General features: G+C 34.9%; 1 non-coding gene across 1 annotated transcript; it reads left to right on the top strand.

Moving 5' to 3' along the window:
* The first annotated feature begins 13365 nt into the window (after positions 1-13365).
* On the top strand, positions 13366-13471 carry LOC149828379 (small nucleolar RNA R71). Its single transcript, XR_016434495.1, has one exon. It is a non-coding gene; the product is annotated as a small nucleolar RNA R71 (small nucleolar RNA).
* Positions 13472-14273: the final 802 nt, after the last annotated feature.

The raw sequence follows: 14273 nt of genomic DNA, 5'->3' as shown, positions 1-14273 counted from the left end.
ACACCGAGCATTGGTAGGCAACACCTTGGAGGTGAAGTTGCATAATGAGCTAGTGACATGGGAACAGTTTGTAGTGGTCTTTTATGTCACTTACTTCACAAAGCATGAAAGGAGACACAAGATACATGAATTCCTTGACCTACAACAGGAAGATTAACCTTGTCAGATTACATTACCAAGTTCAGAGGTTTGAAAAGGTATTGCCCAAGTGTCTACACAACCGAGGAAGAGTGAGCGATGAAGTTTGCCAGAGGCCTGAAGCCAGTACTTCAGACTATGGTCTACGCTCATTTGCCAAAAACTCTTGACAAGGCTATTGAGGTAGCCACTCTTCTACACAATGACTAGAACAAGTCATAGAAATCCTAGTCAGCCAAGTTTGTATTGTAGTCTGGAGGCAAGAGGAGCTACCATAAGAAAAATTTTGGAAGAAAAAAGTGTGTTCCTCCTGTCAAGAGGAAAAAATGCCAAGGTGAAGCTCGACCACAATAGTAGGTCGCAGCCCAGTCACCACAGTAGCAATCATCTTAAATGTGTCTGAAATGCTATCGCAATCACGTGGGACATCCCTATCCCTGAGAGACTGGAGGTTGCCTATACTGTGGAAAGATATACTACTTTATCAATAAATGTCACAAGAAGGATGTTGACAATAGAAGAAAAGGTGTTGGAGGATCTCAACCCTCCTGACTACCACCGCAAGAACAACAACAAAATGCATAGAAGTAGAAGGGTGTGTCTATGCTACCTCTGTGGAGTAGTTGATCAGGAGCGACCTAGTGTAAGGCACTGTGTTAATCACTGGACAAGCAACTCTTATTTTATTTGATTATGGTACAACTCATTCTTTTATTTTCATAAACTTTGTCAAAAGCTTGAATATACATATTGAGTTCCTTGAACACGAACTAGAGATGTATAACCCATTGGGGGCTAGGGATATATGCGTGAATTATGTACCTAACATAGATGTTGTGTTGGACAAACAGAGCTTGCCTGCTGATATAATTATACTCGATATGACTGAGTATGATGCCGTACTAGGTATGAATTGGTTATGTAAATATCATGCCAAATTACTATATCGAGAAGGTAAGATACTATTGTCCCATCCTAGAGCTCCTAAGGCTGAGTTCAAACCCTCTCAACCTACGCTGAAAGACCGAGTGATATCATCGTTGAAGGCTCAAAAGTATCTAAAGAAAGGATGCACAACCTTCCTAGTCAATATCACCTTGACAGAGCCGACAATCGTACCAATCAAGGACTTGAAGATAGTCTGTAAATTCTTGGATGTGTTCCCCAAAGAATTGTCAAGGTTTCTCTCATACTAAAATATAGAGTTTAACATCAAACTCTTGCCTGAAACGAGACCCATTTCCAAGGCATTATATCGGATGGAACCAGCAGAGCTCGACGAGATAAAGAGGCAACAACAAGAGTTAATAGATCGAGGATTCATATGGCACAGTGTTTCTTCCTGGGTAACACTGGTATTGTTCATCAAGAAGAAGAATGAATCAATGAGATTGTGCATCGACTACAAGATGCTCAACTAAGCCATGATCAAGAATAAGTATCATTTGCCACATATTAAGGATTCATTTGATCACTTGCAAAAGGCCAAGGTCTTCTCGAAGATCTACCTGAGATCTAGGTATCATCAACTTATAATTAAGGGCAATGACATTTCAAAGACAGTATTTCGAAAGAGGTATGGGCATTATGAGTTCATAATGATGTCATTCGGACTCACTAATGCACCAACAACTTTCATGGACTTGATAAACCAGCTCTTCAAAGCATACCTGGATCAATTCGTAATCATCTTCATCAATGATATTTTGATATACTCTGAGAGTGTGGAGCAGCACCGAGAGCATTTGATGATCATATTGGGAATTCTCAGAGAGCAACAATTGTTCACCAAGTTCTCCAAGTGTAAATTTTTGCTTAATAAGGTCATGTTCTTAGGTCACATGATCTTGAAGGATGGGGTATTTTTTGCCCTAAAAGGTAGAAGTGGTATTATATTGGGAGCAACCTAACAATGATAGTGAGATCAGGAGCTTCCTTGGCTTGGCTAAATATTATCATAGGTTTATCTAGGATTTTTCTTGTATTGCCTTGCCAATGACAAAACTCTTGAGTATGGGAGTTAAGTTCAAGTGGAACGAGAAGTGCGAAAAAAGTTTTTGGATCTTAAAAAGAAAACTCACCAGAGCCCTTGTGTTGACCTTACCTTTGGGTCAAGGTAGCTTCGTGGCATGCACTGATGCCTCAAAAACTGGCTTGGGTTGCATACTAATGCAAAATGGAAGAGTAATTGCCTACATTTCACGACAATTAAAGATTCACGAGAAGAACTATCCAACCCATGACTTGGAATTATCAATCATGGTATTCACCTTGAAGATTTGACATTACTACTTATATGGGGAGTAATTTGAGGAACTATTCGATCACAAGAGCCTCAAGTACCTATTTTCATAAAATAAGTTGAATATGAGGCAATGTCGATGGATGAAATTTATTAAAGACTATAAATCCACCTTCTCTTATTACTCAAAAAAGGCAAATGTTATAGCAAACGCTTTCAGATGCAAGACTCGAGGCACTTTGACTAGCCTCTTGTGCAACGGATGGAAGTTAGTCAAAGACTTTGTCGCATGGAAACCCTTTGTAAACGAGCAAGGTACTATCAAATTATCCAATCTAAACGAGCAAGGATGCATCTCAATCAGTGCTTAATAGCCTTTGGAAAATTTTCTCTCGATTACAAATTTTTCTCCTTGGAATCCATTCAACTAGTCATTTGGGGTAATTAAAATATATATGGCATAATAAACCCCTAAATGGTCTTAGCTGGTACAACGACTAGTGGCTCTGCAAGTACCGATATAAAAAATAAATATCGAAACAAAAGCTCTTATAATTGAATAACTACTTGTAAAAAAGTGGACAATAGCATTGTTATTAAATGCATTTATAGTTATTTACATTAAATACATGAGTGGTTATTTACATTATATAAATTGCTTGAGTGGATATTTGTATCATACTGAATACATGAGTGGTCATTTATTAAATGCATGAGTAAGCAATTATGTTATGTTGAAATTATATTAGTAGATTTTTGTGAGTATTTTTGCAGTACGATACCTACCATCAAATGATAAGTTTGATACAATCTAAATCTAAATTGCACAAGTAAAGTTAATTTATGATTCTTGAGTATGTTTTGATATTTTAAGTTACTTAGAATTTGTATTTACTTACCAAGTTGTCACAAGTCTAACCCCATGTTATGACAAAATATTGGTTCAAGTATAAGACACCTTTCACGATAGTGGATGTCGGATAGGAGCGGCATCAAAGATTAAAACTTCTAGGATCCTGGTCTGATCTTATGATTTTTTTTTTAACTCCTAGGTGTTTAACTATCTGAATATTTTGTAAAGGATTTTGTGTATGTAATGCACAATTCAGTTTCATACTCTGATTTGTATATTGTGGTTCCTAGAATGTAACTCGCCCAAGGTTTTAATTTGCGGTTTTAAAAATGTTTCCGCTGTTTATTTAAAAAGAAAAGAAAAGTTTTAAATTTTCATGCATTTTTCAAGGGCTAAAAATCTTGGTGCATTACAGATGGTATTAGAGCAGAGTTTTGGAAATTCTAATTCAAGATCTATCCTTCTTCCAACATTGCACTGTAAGTATTCGTTTGAATTACATTTGTATATATATAATTTACTAAAAAGATTTTTTTCTTTATATAAGTCAATATCTCTTAAGGGAATGATCGAGCCCATATTTACTTTAAGTCAGGCAATTGAAGGATAACATACGATCATATAATATTTAAAATAACAAGTCCAGTGGATGCTTCAAAACCTCTGGTGAGGACCTTGCTATAGATACCGACAAATATATCCGCGTAAAGTATGTCCCCTAGAACCAGAAGATTGTAATTTTTTGTGGGAAAACAAAACATGATGTCCATGAATATCAACAAAAAACAAACGTGCAACAAAAGGCAATTGGCAACACAAGACCTCTTAGATAAAACCTCACACATTAGCAAACTATCTCAACCAATATTAGAAATTTCTTGAATTTACCAATCAATAAAGAATTTGTAGTTGCATCAACTTATACCCTGACCTTACCTACCTTGAACTGAGCCTCGGTAACCTATACTCCAACCCCAAAAATTTTGACCTATACTTCAACCCCCTGATTCCTCAATCTATACTCCTGCAACACCGGTTCAACAATTAATAGGATCTTGTGACTGTCGTCTATGCTTAGAACCTCCTATTGGATAGATACATCCTTTAGAGTGAGATGCTCTAAGACCTTCACCAAGGCTTACTGGAAATAAAAAGGAATATTTAAACCACTTTTTTAAATGACCATAGAAAGAACATATGGGTTTCGTTGGTTTTAGAAATCTAAAGAATAAATATCTATTTAATAGATATTGATGTACATATTGTGAATATGTATAAATGTTATCTTTTTATCTATTTATTCTAATTATAAATTTATTGAATATAGGATGGTCCCTCCAGTACGAAGGAATCCATCTTAGAAATAGAACCAGCAACCAAACTTTGTTATTGAAACTCTTAACAACTTGGCCACTGCTAACACAAAATAGACAAGACCCAATTATACCCATAGAGTGCTACAACTCAAGTAAAATTTCTTATGAGAAATTCCTTAAGTTAGATCCCCTACATTTACGGGAAAATAGACCCTGAAGTTGCAGAAACTTGGGTACGTGAGATTGACAAAAAAAAACTTGTGCTAGTTGTCCCTGAAGACAGGAAAATAGACTTTGGGGCATATCGTCTGAAAGACGATGCAAAACATTGATGGGTGACCACCTTAGAAATAAAATTTAATAATGAGTCAGTGTTATGGAAACAATTTATGAAGGTTCTCTACACTTCTTATTTTCAAAGCATGAAAGAAGCAGAAAGATGCGAGAATTTCTCGAATTATAGCAAGGAGGACTCATATTGCCCAAATATATGACTAAATTTAGAAACTTTAGAGAAGTATTGTCCACACATATATGACACGAAAGAAGAACGGACGAGAAAATTTGTCAGAGGATTGAGACCAACACTCTTGACCAAAGTATTTACCAGCAGACCAAAGACACTAGATAAGTTCGTTGAAGAGACCACCTTACTTCAGGAGGACTGGTTAGAGTCACAAAAGTACTAGTCCATCAAAGTACCACAGTCTGGAGGCCAGAAGAGCTGGCCTAAAAGGATGTTTGAAGGAGAGAGGTTCAACCCACAGGCCAAGAAACAAAAGAAACCGGAAGAAGCCTCACCCCAGCAACCAAACGCAAAATGTCTGAGATGTAACCATTTTCAAAAGTACTAGTCGATCAGTTTATATTGTGGCAAAATGGGCCACTATGCCAAGGATTGTCGCAAGAAGATGGCAGACTAGCAGAGATGAAATACTAAAAGATCTCAGTAGTAGAAATAGCAGCCTGAGGAGGTTGCAAACTATATTAATACTAAATTTTAGACTCAATATAAAGTATCTGGATTATTAATATGAGCTAGTGTTGTCAAATTTGAACTATATGTGTATGATCTATGTCACCACAACATAACCAATGAACGATACCTAGCTAGTTACAGGTTAAGCTTTTTAAAGTAAAGTATAAGAATGTAATATTTTTGTCTGATAAATGAATGAATCAATGCAACTGATTAGAGATATGTCAGAACAAGATCAAATTGATTTATATAATAGAGTATTATTTGTGTATGATACATGAAGGATTATTAACATTGATGAGCATGATTGACCCATATATGATCAGTGGTACTGGGCAGGTATCTTTGAGTTGACCTTTGTATTGAGCATCGTCATGTGTATCACATTTTGGCCCAGACCCAAGTACCAATATGATACTTAGTTGTTTGTACTTGTGAGTACGTGGACATAATGTGATTGTGGCTCATATGTGAGGGGTATTGGAGTTTTGGTTGTGAGAGCCAGTACCGAGAAGGTACAATGTGTGATAGTTGTATCTCATGTATTTTGTAGCGGTAGTTGTGTCTTGGCCAAGATACTGGTATCATGATAGTACCATACATGAAATGATAGCTCAAGATACCTTAACCATGAGAATATATTACAATGATGCATATTATGCTATAATTGTAAGCTTGTATTAATTGATTTATATCATCAGATAGAATCAACCTTTGTAGGTTTATCTTCCCCTGAATTAAGATGAATTGTACTCACCTTTATGGCCTGAGTTACAAATTCAAGTTGAGGCTATCCTGGAGTCAGCAGAATTAGAGTGGCACATTGGAAGCATAATTAGTGCTCTAAAAATGTTGGTGTTATTTCATTTATGATGAGAAATTTGAGGTCTCCTCTGATAATAAAAACCTCAAATTTATATTTTCTAAAAAAATGAAATTGAGGCAGAAAAGGTAGCGATAATTTTTGAAGGATTATGATATAAGAGATACAGGAAAAATATCCCTATCTATTTTATTGAGCGTACCGTTAAATTTCTAGGACAAAAGTTTTTTCAAGGGGTATAGAATGTAATATCCAAAAAAATTCAATGTTAAATAAATTTTGAAAAAATCAAGCCTTTATGAATCCTGAACCAGTCTTGATATGATTTGAAGTCTAAAAATCCTGATTTGAATAATTATTGGATCAAAACACTAATCTGAACTCGTATCTAAACTTTTGACGGATCTGGATATTATCCAAACGGATATTTTCCAACGAATTTAGATATTTATCTGAGTCAAATTCAAGGATATATTAGTAAATAATTAAATTATCAGGGAAAAATGATCATTTTCTACCTCAGTGGCATATTCAGATAAATTTTCAAACTACGAAGGGGTAAAAAGATCATTTTTATATTAGGGGTATTTTAGGAAATTAATAAAATTATCATGGGTAAAATAGTAATTTGTCACCCCAGTGACATATTCAGGTAAATTCCTAAACAACAAAGGAGTAAAAAGGTAACTTTCATATCCAAGTGGTAGTGTAGTAATGTGGAATTAGACCAAGGCTATTTTGGTAAAAGAAAATAGGATTTATGGAATTAATAAAATGAATAAATAAAAAGTATTAATAAAAATTTAAAAATCATTGAATTTGATGGTTTTAGAGGTGGGTTTCACCTGAAATAGGTGAGTCACCCCTCGTTCTCTTCTAGTGGTGACACCTTGAGAGGGAGAGGGTGAGTCACCCTCTCCTTACTATGACACTCGGGGGGTGTGGGCCCCATGGGGGCCGACACCTCCTCTGAGGCCTATAAATAGCCCCACCTCTTGTTTCTCTCACTACACCTCTGGTGGTAATTTATTTTTTTAAATGTATTTTAAAGATGTACTTTGATTAAAATTATTTATGAAAGTTAGCCACCAAATTATAAAAACCAACTCTCATTGGTGTGAGAACCGGGTCGAACTCAAGGAACGGTCTTTGATAAGCTTTGTATTCTACTCAATGCTATGATTATTGCCTTAAAATAAAAAGTAAAAGTAATTAAAATTTAACAATCAAATGTTTAAGATCTTATTGCAACCCAATCAAACTGAAATGAAATCAATTACAAGTCTTGAATATGGGCAAAAGGCCCTAATTAACTAGAAATTGAAAAACTAAAAAAATGAAAATTAAAGCTTTCGCCTTTCACTTTTGAAATCCAAATCCTCTTCAACTAAGCACACTCCAATCAGCACATGGCTTACACCTACAAAAGAAGTAAACAAAAACACAAAAAAATGTGAAATCTACACTAATGGGGTGAGCACACGAAATTACAATTTTGTCATTCACATTACAGAATTTCCTATCAAAAAAGGTTTTTGTATTTTAGCAGAACAAGATATCGATCGGATTCAGATCCTTCTAAAAATTTACAAAGATTTTTCTAACACATGTAGGAAGAGAATCCAATTAACGGAATTGAAAATTTTCATGTGAAACTTCAGTTACAACTACATGAATAATAACTAAAAAAATAGGAAATCTATTGTCAACTATCTGACAACTTCACATATTTGGCATTGAAAGCATAGCAAATAGGATCAAAACTAAACAAAAATTTCACAGTAGAAAGTAGACTCGTTCAGTGATCCGATCCAATTTACAATACTAAATTTTGAATCTGAAAACTTCAAATAATTGAAAACAAAATACACGAAAATAATAGGAAATCATAGAACAACAATTCTGAGATTTTTGGATAGGTCACCAGAAAAGTACGTGACAGGCAGTGAAATGAACTTCGATCTTGCTAAAAATCTCCTTAATGAAATAGACTCAAGCAAAAATCGGATCCAAATTACGGATCTCATTTTGGATTCCAAAAATTTGATTTATGCTAAAAACAAAATAAAACAAAAAATCAGAAAAACTGAATTTCAGAATTGATGAATTTCACACTTTGATTCATTGAAGTGGATCAAAGAATGAATAATTTGAAATTCATGGAATGAAATCTAAATTCTAAATCAACTAACTACAGAATTGAAATCACAAAAAAGAAAAATCAAATTAAAGAAATGAGATCTACAATTTATAGAATGATTTGATCATATCTCAAATTGGATTTATGCCAATTGAGAATGGATCATCATTCTCTTTTTGCATTTTTGTAAAGAAGGAAAAGAAATATCATATTGAACATGAATCAATTGAATTTGATTCAATCTAATCTGATCTAAAATGAAAAACACTACTAGAATTCAATTCAACAACTAGATCTAATGAGAAGATCAATCGGATGATTGGAATTGGATTTGCACCAATTCCAAAATCTGATCTGCTTCTTCTTTTTATGCTTTTTTTTTTAAATTGAAAATTGAAAGAACAACTAATGCTAGAACAGAAAATTGCTGCAATTATAGCAATTAAATCAGCACATTAAGAACTAAAAAAATTTGAAAAAGAAATTGGAAATAAGCATGCAATTCTATGCGTGCAATAGAGAGGGAAGAGGAGAGATGACTGGATTGAACATTCGGCGACTTGGTTGAGGAAAGAATGATCCTCACCTTCTTGTTGATGTTGCAGTACCCTTCTGACTTAGCTCTCCATGTTGATCTTCAATGGGGAAAGGAAGAAGAAGAAGATAAAGAAGAAGATTGAAATTAGGAGAGAAAAAGAGAGAGAGAAAGGAAAACATGAAGAATAGAGAAGAAGGGAAAATGAGGAAGAAGGGGTTGGGCATGAAATAGGGTGGAGACAGCATTCACGCCCCCCCTTTTTGGTTATTTATAGCCACTTAAAAAATTATAAATTAAGTCTTATTATTTTCTCAATATTCAAAATATTATCTAATCTACTTGAAAATTAAAATTACAAGTTGGCACCATTTGAGAGGGGATTTTTGGAAATTTAAAAAGTGGATTTGGGTTGGAGTGTTTGTTGAACACATTAGCATTGGATCCAATATCTAATTAATGTGTTTTGGACTGGATCAATATCTGAATTGCCTTAGAATTCGCTCTAAAATCGTAAAATGACTATAATTTTTTCATTTTAACTCTAAATCACACAAAATTTAAATCATATTTTCTTTAAACATCATAAACATCATAAACATGGAATGCAAACCAATAAAAGACACATAAATGTGTGATTTTTTAATAAATCATGAAAGACTTATTATGCATTATCAAATTCTCTCATAGTTACTATTTGCTAGTCCTCATGCAAACACTACTCCCAGACTACAAGAAATGAAAGCTCTATTCTAATCAATGCAAAATTAAAATACAATGCCTAACTCATTTTGGTAGGAATCACGGTTGCATTTAGCATATGCAACAAGCCCTTTAAACCCCCGGGTTACCTCAGTGGACGAGTAAGGTCTTGTGAGGGTTTCCAGTGATGATACCCACAAACATCTTTGTCATGCATACTTTTACACTTTTCTAAAATTATCAGGCAAGTAAAGGCTATTTTTAACAAGTATATTTCAAATATTCACATTCTTTTTCATTTATTGACTCATCCATGCCTCCATAGTAGAAAAAAATTTCTTTCAATCTCTTTAGACTTCTAGATTATGTATGTTTTATTTTTAGAAAAAAATTGTTGACTCATGTCATCCTTTATTTATCATTACACAAATGCTTTTGCACTGTTTTGTAAAAAAAATTTAAGCAATATTTTTCTTTTCTTTAAGCTCTTTTATTTTTTTTTTCTTTCATTAAGCACTATGTCAATTTTTAAATTTCATGACCCATGTAATGAGCTTTAGGCCAGTGACTCTCAGGTCAGACAACCTTAAGGCACTAGATAAAGTGTGTCCCTCAATCTTAATTACTTGGGTCCCTACATCTTGGATTTTCATAGTTACATATAGTTTTTCTCTCTATTTTTAGCAATGTCTTTACTAACCGGGCTTTCTAATGGATCCTTGTAGAAAGCTTTGGGTCAGTGGCTCCCAAACCAGATAGCTTTAGGGCACTAAGTGTAGAACACCCCTCAAGCTTAATTACTCGAATCCAAAAGGTCTCATGTGATAATTGCACAGAGAGTTTTGATATTTCTAGCTACCTTATTTGTTTGAGTACAAACACTTCAACTCATGTCTACTCTCAATGATTAGGAATTCAATCACATTAGTGAAAGCACTTCAACTTGTTTCTGAACCTTGCTTTTAAATGTGCTACAACTAGAAGTATTAAAATACTATTTGTATGCTCTTTTTCTTTTTCTTTTTCTTTTTCTTTTTCTTTTTTTGCTTACATTGCTCATATTTGAAAATTTTAGTGCATCTATATTTATGTAATTCATAATAGATTTTAAGAATTATAAACAAATATTTTCTTCAAATGTCACATAAGTAACCTTTTCATCCAAATCGATTTTGGAAAAATTTCTATATGTAGCTTAAAATTCAACTCAAAATGTCAAAGATATGCAAAAATCATCATATGTTAAATTTTTGCTTTAAGAATGCCCAATTTTATTGAGTTTTTTAAAAAATTTATACATAGATAAAAAATTTCAGGTATATCATACCTTCTCCCATGCTTGAATGTCACTGTCCTCAGTGATACTCTCTCATGCTTGCATGAAACTATATGAATGCATGAATGCACATAAAGAACATAGGGTAGTGGGAGACGAAAATATACGACCGAATATAAATGTTGGAGTTCCCTTGATGGATTGTGTCTTGCTGCGAAGCTCCAGACAGTCCTATACCTGTAACTCATTATGACATGTATGCATGATCTATTTTTTTTTATGCCCACAAAAAGGAAGAAAGGAAAAGAAACAAATAAATAGAAAAACTACTAAAATTACAACACTAAGATGGGTTGCCTCCCAACAAGCACTAAGTTTTACGTTATCAACCAGACAGATCTCTAGTTACCCTTCATCGTCCATGAGATCAACGGACTCGAGGTTATGCTCAATCAAAAGGTCTGAGGTAAATAGTTTCATCTTTTGCCCTTTCTACAACATTACCTTTAACTCGGCCCTTGTTTACCCTGTAGTAATTCTTTTTTTTTATTTAAAACATTATTAGCATCCACACCTAATTGTAATTTAGTGTGAAGTGTGTGTGGATATGTTGTAGAGCCACAAACCGAACATTTTATGATGTCTTGATCCAATTGTAGATCAAAATGCTTAATATGAAAGCATTCATCATTTTTTTGAATTTCTCATGGTAGTATCAAAGATGTTTATTCTGATTTTCTTATTGCCAAAGGAAAGATCCATGTCCCCCATTCTACAGTTAATACAAGCATTGGCAGTGGCTAAGAATGGTCTGTCAAGAATAATGGAGGTCAAGTGAGTGATGTTAGTGCCTTCCATATCTAAAACAACAAAATCTACGGGGAAATAAAAATCATCAACCTTGACTAGAACATCTTTTAAGATTCTTCTTGGAAGCTTGGTTGACCTATCGACCAACTAAAGAATGGTCATAGTCGGTTTTAAATCCCAAATCCCAAAATGTCATATAGTGAATTTGGCAAAATGTTCACACTAGCTCCAAGATCGAGCAAAGCATGCTCAATGTTCTTGTTCTTAATAACACATGAGATTATCGGTGCCCCAGGATCTTTAAGTTTAGGTGGTGCTTGGTGCAAAAGCATTGAGCTCACCTGTTTAGTAAAAAAAAAATTAGGCAAAGATCTAGATTTTCTTTTCTATGTACAAAGTTCTTTAAGGAACTTTGTATATGCTGGCACTTGTTGGATGGCATCAAGCAAGGGGAGGTTTATATGAACATGCTTGAAGATGTCAAGCATTTCTTGCATTCTGGCACCCTGCTTAGTATAAATACTTGTTTGTTTAAGGCCTTAGGAAATGGGGCTTTAGGAATGTATGGAAGAGAAGGCTCAGGTTGTGAGCCTTGACCACTTTCCTTGGGCCTAGAAGAAGGAGTTGACTGTTCTTGACTGTTTTCTTTTGTCTTCAATCGTCTCATGAATGGGATGAAATTTCTTCCCACTCTGAAGGGTCATAACAACATTGGCATGCTCTTGATGAGACTCTATCATGTGTAAGACACGGTGCATGGGTTCCTTATCCCCCGGGTTAACAATAGTCTGACTCGACAAACTCTCATCAGTGTGCCTGCTCAAGGCATCACCCAACTGTCCCATTTGAATTTTTAATTTGGTTATTGATTATGTATGGGAGTTGAGGTTGGCTTTAATGTCAGAGAAAGCCTCAAGGAGCTTCTCCTCAAAAGACTGGCTCATTGTGGGTTCTTGAGGAGAAGGTAGACTAAGCTGAGAAGGGGCATATGGGAATGTGGGCTTTTAGTAACTTTGTTGAAAGTTACATGGTCTGACTTATGGGTGGGAAGTGGGTAGGTCTTGTAGATTTATCCACGCAAAGTTGGGGTGGTTTCGCCAACCCGAGTTATAGGTAGAGGCATATGGATCATGGGTGGGTCTAGCGAAATCATGGGCAACATTCACCTGTTCCTGAACAAATTCAGGATAGAGTGGTGTTGCAAAACAATTAGAAACATAGTGTGCAGGGCTAGAACATAACTCGCACACTTTACTCACTTGATCTGAAGTTGGGTTGGCTAATAATTGATCTAATTTCTTGGTCAACTGGTCCACTTTGATATGCAATTCTTGACTGGACCCAACTTTAAACATTCCTCCCTTTTTAGGACCACTAGGGTCTGAGGTGATTCTATCAAACCTTGAAGACGAGGCATGGTGCATGGAATTATCGCTCAATGTTTTGAAAAGCAACCATGCTTCATCTTCATTTTTTAGCATAAATGTGCCTTCACAAGCAGCATCCACCATTTGACCATCATAAAAATATTGCACTAATTGTTATTTTGGTACTTTGTGATGGGGACATCTTCTCAAAAGATCCTTAAGCCTTTCCCAAGTTTCATGGAATTTCTCTCCTTCCAATTGTAAGAAGCTTGTGATTGCTTTCCTATATTAATTTGTTTTACCAAGGGAAAAATATTTCTTTAGAAATTTCTTTTGAAGTTGTTCTCATTTGGTAATTCGAATCGAAATAATGGATTTCAACCAATGCTTCTCTTTATCTTTCAATGAGAAGGGAAAGGGTGTAAGTCTTAAGGCTTCATCGCCAAATTTGTGAATTCTCACAGTTGAGCAAATTTCTAGGAATTTATCAAGATGGGGATAAGGATCCTCATTACTTAGGCCATAGAAATATGGGTGTATTTCAATAATGCTAGCCTTGATCTCAAAAGTATTTTCTCCCATATCAGGTCTCGTGATGCAAGAAGCAAGGGTGAATAAAGTATTCCCTCAGGAGATGGCTCATTTGATTATCATCAGTCATTTGGCTTGATCTATGGGCTTTCCTAATTAGAGACTCTGGATCTTCTATGGGAAGAACAATCTCATGGTCTTGTGAGTGTTGCCCTAGCATGCACCTTTGGTAGAGACCGGTGTAGCAACCATCCTAGATGGTTTTCTAACTAAATCTAGAATGCACACGTGATCAAACCACGGAGCAAGCAATTATTTACAAAAAAAAAAATACAGAAACAATCAAACACGCACTTGCACTCACACAGTTAATTTTTAAAAGAAGTAAACTAAGTGCAATGTACCAATGATGCACAATCACCTATGAAAGGGTTTTCCTACTCGGTGGGTCGTGCAAGAAAAATAAACTTAGCTCTATAGATAGCAAGCAACGTGAATCTACAATTCCTAAATGCAAAAACAAACTAACAATCTTAATTAAATTGCAAGAAAATTAAACTA

The sequence above is a fragment of the Nuphar pumila genome, chromosome 9, assembly GCF_984573655.1.
Source record: "Nuphar pumila chromosome 9, dmNupPumi1.hap1.1, whole genome shotgun sequence".
Classification (NCBI taxonomy): domain Eukaryota; kingdom Viridiplantae; phylum Streptophyta; class Magnoliopsida; order Nymphaeales; family Nymphaeaceae; genus Nuphar; species Nuphar pumila.
The sequence above is the reverse complement of the archived record's forward strand: the minus strand, read 5'-3'. Positions and strand labels throughout refer to the sequence as shown.